At 44.0% G+C, this 6,729-nt stretch overlaps 1 protein-coding gene across 13 annotated transcripts in view; it reads right to left on the reverse strand.

Annotated features, from left to right (window-relative positions):
- The window catches only part of EPB41L2 (erythrocyte membrane protein band 4.1 like 2), a 101,467-nt gene extending 98,773 nt beyond the window's left edge, over positions 1-2,694 (reverse strand). For all 13 annotated transcript variants that reach the window (XM_042815239.1, XM_042815208.1, XM_042815232.1 and 10 more), the window contains exon 1: positions 2,607-2,694. The gene's annotated coding sequence lies outside the window, so the exon portion shown is untranslated. The remainder of the gene's footprint in view (positions 1-2,606) is intronic.
- Between the last annotated feature and the right edge of the window lie 4,035 nt (positions 2,695-6,729).

Consider the following 6,729-nt stretch of genomic DNA (forward strand, 5'->3'; position numbering starts at 1 on the left):
GTTCTTCAGCAGAGGGCAGCAGGCATGGAACAGGCTGCCCAGGGCGCTGGGCACGGCCCCAGGTGTCAGAGTCGATGGAGTATTTGGACACAGCTCTTAGAAACACTATTTGATTGCTGAGTGGAGCTCAGAATTGGACTTGTTGATCCCTGTGAGTCTCTTCCAAATCAGGATAGTCTGTGTTTCTATGACCTATCATTCTTTACTCTACTTCCTCCCCTTTTCGTAGTTGAACAGATTGACACATTTCCTAGTTCTTGCAATTCTTTAAAGTATTCCCAATTATATACAAAAATGATATTCTAAGAGTAATATCTCATTGACAAAAGTAAAAGCAGAATTCAAAAATATATATATATATATAATGGAATCCTGTAAGGACCAAATTCAGAATAGAATGATATGACCTTGGCACATTTTATATGCTGCGTATAAAACTAGTTTGAAATTATTTGAATAAGAACTTATAGCAATACCTCCTTTAAATGTCTTAAAACATGCCCAGAACACTTCCCTATGATCCATGCTCCTCATTCTTAAATACATGACTCAGGAAGAGGCCACATTTTAAAAAAAATGGACATTTTTACCTATATCTATACTCACTAAATGAGTCAAATCATACTGAATGTAGTAATTAATACTATGAAGTTATATATTAATAAATGAAGTTATTCTTCAGGTTGCATCCCCAAATGAGAGTGATTTAAGACTACAGTATTGCCACTGAGATCCCAGTAAGACACCAACAGGTCAGACTGGTTTCAGAGAAAAACCATTATTTGCTCCTACAATTAAAGCCATAATAAAAAAGTGATAATAAGAATTATATTTCTTATGGATTAACTGCAATTGCTGAGGACTTACCAAATCAGAGGTGGAACAAAAAGTATATTTCTGAAGAAATGAAACTTGTAAGTCTACGCTGTGCAGCCCTAGATGTTAAATCTAAACTCTCCCTCTTTTCTGACTTCAAAATGCACACATGGGATATGTACTTCTGCAAGTCCTGTCTAGATCATTACAAGATGCATTATTACAGTGCAAAATCCTCTGCCACGGGTACAAGCTGTCAATACAAGTTCTGAGATCCACAGCCTCCGAAAACCAGGAAGGAAAGGCCTATTCTAAGCTCAAAGGGAACTCAACTCAGCAGAAAGTTGTAATTCATGCAAGAGAGCAGCTCAACTTCTCACCATAGAGAAAACAGCACAGTAAGCAGAAATGGAAATGTTGGAAGAAGGAGAGCAGCAGCTGAAGCAATACACTTCTGCAGAATACCCTTTCATGTAACACAGGATGGCACAAAGGAGCGTCTGCCCAGCAACAGGTTGGCTCTGGAGTTTAAGGACAGAGCTCATTTCCTACTCAAAACTTTAAAACTTCGCGCCAAAGGATGCAGCTGGGCTTTTTGAGTATTTCCTATTACAGAAATACATCATTTCAAACTCTCCAGGTCTAGAAATATACAAGCCTGTGAGAATTTCCTGAAGGCTGTTCTGCAGAGCTACGGGCATATAGCATTACTAATGCTCTGGTAGCGCACATGCTAGCAGACAAGAAAATGAGGCAGAAAAGCTAAGTAAAGCACTACATGTCAATGAAAGAGCTATAAGTGATATGTTTTTAATTAAGAACGGGTCTTGGGCAGCTTTACAAGAAGCAAAGCCATCTTAAGCGCCCTGTTTACTAGCCATTCCTATTATCAAAGCACCTCAACACCAGTTTATTCACTGGCGAGCTGTCGCTTATTCCCAACCAACGGTTTTATTTCAGAAGCTCTTTCTGAAAATCATAATCATTAAGATGACCAAAATCTCAAACCACCTCCTTTTACAGACCTCCTTTACGTCTCAGCAGTCACTTGCAGAACACCGGCTCCTCAGCCCGTTCTAGTCACACACACCTACCCTTTCATATCCACACCAGATGCCCGCATTACGTGCAGCCCTGGCTGGGTGGAAGCTCAACTAATGGAGATGAGGACACATCTGGGGACGACACCCGATCCCCTTCCCCGCCTCGCAGCCTGGGCCGGGAGGGCAGCACGGCCAGCCCCAGCCGGCCGCCGGCGGTGGGACGGGCTCCCAGGACCCGGCAGGGAGGCCGGAGGCAGCGGCGGCGCCGCGAGGGAGATTCGAAACCAATCTCCGAAAGAGCGTTAACGGCGTCCGAGCGGCCGCCACAGGGGCCGGGGGGCTCGGCGAGCCCCGGGCAGCAGCCACCGCGCCGGACACGCTTCCTCGGAGCCGCTGCCGCCCCCTGCCGTCCCCGCTCCACCCCTGCCGGGCCCCGCTCTGACAGCCCCCGACCTCCCGCCTCCCAGCCGACGCCCGGCGCCGAGAGCGAAGCGAGGAGAGAGGAAACAGGCAGCGCTGCCCCCGAGGCGAGCAGCCGGCCCGGCCCCGCCCGCGGCCTCCGCGTCCCGCGGCGGGAGGAGCGGGGAGAGAGCGCCGGCGGGTCCGGGGCTCGGCGGCCCCCGGCCGCGTCCACAGCCCGCACACGGCGCCGCGACCGCTCCGCGTTCCCCCCGTCTCCATCCCTCCCCGGCTCCGCTCCCCACCGCCAGCTGAAGGCGTCGACCCACAGCGGCTCCCCACCGGTACCTGTCGGCCAAACGGCCGCCGCGCGCCCGCCGCTCACGTACGAAATCCAAGTTCCCAACCGCAGTCGTCAGCCCAGCCCGGGAGAAACCCCCGCCGGCCCCGCCTCCCGGCCAATCCGCGCCCCGCCCGTCCCCGCGCCCCGCCTCCTTCCAACCCCTCGGCCCCGCCCCCGAGTCGGGCCCCGCCCCGCGCCCCTCACCCCGCCGCCATTGGCTGAAGCGCCCGTCGATCATCAGAACGGGTGCTCCGCTACGGCCCCTCCTGCGCTGCCGCCACGGCTGCTGCACGTCTGGGCTGGGGGGGGGTTCGGTGTTCGCTGCCAGGCCTTGTCCGGTCGGTGGTTGTTTGATTGCCTGTGTTAATCTTTCCGTTCCAGCTTTCTCCCAGCATAGGAAAGGCGAGTTAAGCTTTGGGCAGAGAGGTAATGCTCAGGCCTGCGCTTGGTGCATGTGTGTACAAGAAAGACGAGGCTGAGAGAAACATAGCAGTAACAGGTGTATAAAATCTGTGAAGTAGACAAGGCCTCTCCTAACTTTGGTCTTTTTTGTTTTGCTCGTTAAGAAAATTATTTGCACCACACAGTCACACTGAATTTACAAAGCCGAGAACGCAGTGTCTGCTGCCTGTACAACTTCATCATTTTTATGCGTTGTCACAAAATCACAGAATCATTACAGTTGGAAAAGACCTCTAAGATCGCCCAGTCCAAACCATCTGCCCATCGCCACCATGCCCAGTAACTCAAAAGCCACATCCACACCTGTCTTGAACTCCAGGGATTCCACCACCTCCCTGAGCAGCCACTTCCAATGCCATGCTTCTATTTCAGAGATGAATTTTTTCCTAATTCCCAACCTGAACTTCCCCTGATGCAACCTAAGGCCATTCCCATTCATCCTATTATGACCTGAAGTTAACCAAAAGCTTCTCACCTCACCTCCCTAAGAACACAGAGTAGATTTTCTGGTTTGCAGCAAGCTGTGCAGTAAAGTAAGCAGTTTTCTGGGTAACCTCTGTGTCATGATAGAGAAAACTGGAATAAAAAGATAAAAAGAAGAGAAAGAGAAGTATTATGACTAAGGCTCTGAGTGTTCTTTAGAGAATTCTAGGGAAAAAAAATCCTTAGATTTCTAAACATTCTTTGTCAAAAGTTTCTGCGTAGTGCTATGCGCCATGCATCACTTGAGCCACGTTTTTTGAGGAAGTGGAGGGATATGCCTTCACAGTGACACTTTTAGCACGCCAGGTTCTCAATTATAACAGCTTACTACTGGAAATGAAGTCAACAGGCAATATGCCATAAATACTTCCATATTCATACTGTAAGTATTTCATAATATTTAAAGTGGAGGAATCAAGTCCTGTTTGATGCTTCAGAAATGGGAGTGCTATTAAAGGAAATTAATGTGAGCACCCAAGAGCAACAGGCCACCAGCAATGACCAGAGTGTAAGTAAAATTTGATACGTATGCTTAATTCAGCATTGTTCATTCTACACACAGTCAAGAAGACCAGTAATTAAAGAGTGAGTTATAATGCATGTGCACAGGCAGTTTTAATTCTGGTATTTACTAGGAATATTACTTGATGTTGTAATCTTCATGTTTCATTATAGCAAATAATTTCAATAAATCTAACTAAAGATTTTTCAGTATGACTCCATCTATATTCAAAAACATATTTTTTTTAATAAAGCCTTTGACTCTTATAAAGAGGGGACGGAGTACCACTTTTCTTTTTCAAGAGAATCCATCAGTGTGGTTATTTCTTTGATATAGCAGATGTTACAGTTATCACAGCACAGCCTGGTTTAGGATTGTACTTCTGGACAGTTTTTATATACACAACAATCTCCAAAGCTGTATTTATCATCTTCTCTGCCTTATTCTTCAGGGGCTTTAACATGAGGGAAAGACAGCCAAACATTCTTCAGTTCCATGAGAAAATAATACAGCTGCTTCTGATGCTTTCAGAAACAAACAAACAAACAAAACAAAACAAAACAAAAAAAGCTAGGAGCAACTATCCCTAAGGGTTTAATTTACCGACACAATGGGAGACACTTGGTCTGTGCAGCTTTTAATGCTACCTGAATTTCTACTCTCCCATTTGCTGTTTATTACTGCTAGCAACAATCTGGCTGCCAGTATTTAATGCCATTGGCCTGAGCAAGTTTAATTGGCACAACACACAAAAAAAAAAAAAAGCAGCTGTGCCTCTAACAGTCTTATTTTCAGTAAGGTTCCCAGTGTTGCTAAAACCAATGGAAATGCCTGTAGTGAAGTTTACATAGATTAGAAAAGTCAGAAAAATTGTAACAGAGACAGCAACTGACTTTCACCCTTCTGCATCTTTCCTCAGACAGCCTCAGACATAACTCTTGAGAAGCCCAGTTAGTAGTGTTCCCCCCAGAGAGGTTTGTGCACTCCGATGTTTCTTCTCATGCTGGTTTTAGGCCATTTGTTTCTGGAAAAATCTGCAGCCGTATAACAAACTTTCCTTCTTCTCTGGCACATAATTTTAGGAAAGTAAATAGCCTAAGAGTGACATTGGCTTAAAATGTGATGTTCCTTTTCTTTAAAACACATAGAAAATAAAATTTAATATCATTTTTGGTGTACGCTCTTTTTTTATGTGGTTTACATGGCCTAAGGAATAGAAGGGTGCAGATAATTTCATAGTGACAGTAATGAAGCATCCAGATTGCCAAATGCCATTCCATCTACAGCATGACAGGTGGCCATTTTCCTTGGGCTGCTCATTTTTGGATGTATTCTACTGCACTTGCACCTGAGTAATATCATTAATACAGTTTCAAGTATTCTCTTCTAGCATCTTTTCACTCTTCCAAATTTGTAGTTATATTTTATCTAGAGACTGAATTGATAAGAGCACTCTCTTGTTGCATTCAATTTGCCAAATTTCTTGAACGCGCTGATGCAACCAAAATACTGTTTAACAGAAATAGAGATTGCAGCAATATAGCTGAATGTAAACAGCAAATTTTGAACATCATACTGGAGCTGTCTGTACAGATGAGAACTCAAAAAGGCTGCTTGTTCAAGTTGGCTTCTTAGCTTTATCGAGACAATATTAATTTAACTTTTCCTTTATAATATTTGTCCTGCAAAGACTCCGTGTTAGTCTGGCAACATAGTCATTAACAATAAAATAAAATAAATGAGAAAATAACATTAATTTCAAACCATAAATTATTCAATGTTAAAAGAAAGAAAGGCATAAGGATAAATACACACATTACCTTTGTTGCATGGAAGTATTTCTCCATCTTGAAGGTTTTGAAGAAGAAACAAATTTTAAAAAATTCCAAGTAATGGCTGAAGTAAGTAAACACAGTAGTAATAAAACCACATAACTTATTCCTGGTTTAATATTGTAAATACTGTTAATTTTTAGTTATTTTAAACTTAATTACTAAGCCTCACCATTGTGGATTTTATTGAGTAAAATCCTGAGTGGTTTAAAGCTGGTTCTGAAAGAGTATCTCTCTCTTCTTCCACAAAGTATTCTTATAGATGGGGATCTTAGGAGGGAATAAGCTTTTGCTCTCTGGTAGGGAAGTGTATCTCTTCTTTTTTGTTCATAGACGTGCCAGAGTCTGCTGACAAATCTGCTTTCATGTCTGCTGGTGTTCAGCAAGGCTCCAAGGAAAAGTCAATGAGAATATCTTTCACAATTATTAGAGAATATGCTGCAGCATAGAAAATGCACACTAAGAAAAGAGGTTCATTGTACTTGAAACTTTTCTGTGATAAACCTGTGTTACCAATCCTCTGCATGGGGTTGTATTAAATGATCTCCAGAGGTGTTTTCCAACCCTGTCTGATTCAGTGATTCTGTGATTCTGTAACAGTCTTTTCTGTCTATTGGCATGAGTCTTCGTATGTGCAACAGCACAACTTGCATTCAGTGTCTCAGGGTTACACAATCTACACACATACACAAAGTATGGGATGGGAAAGGTACCCAAGCATCACAGGAAAAGGTGTTGCTATCGATTGCTGATCAAGGAATGTCATTTCCAAATGTGTGATTCTGCTTTGCCTTTGTGGCAGTAGAATAGTGCCAGATTCCTTCCCGCCTTGCATTTTGACGCATCAGA

The sequence above is a fragment of the Centrocercus urophasianus genome, unplaced genomic scaffold (assembly GCF_019232065.1).
Source record: "Centrocercus urophasianus isolate 14NV4802_14NV808 unplaced genomic scaffold, USGS_Curo_1.0 seq_10, whole genome shotgun sequence".
NCBI lineage: Eukaryota > Metazoa > Chordata > Aves > Galliformes > Phasianidae > Centrocercus > Centrocercus urophasianus.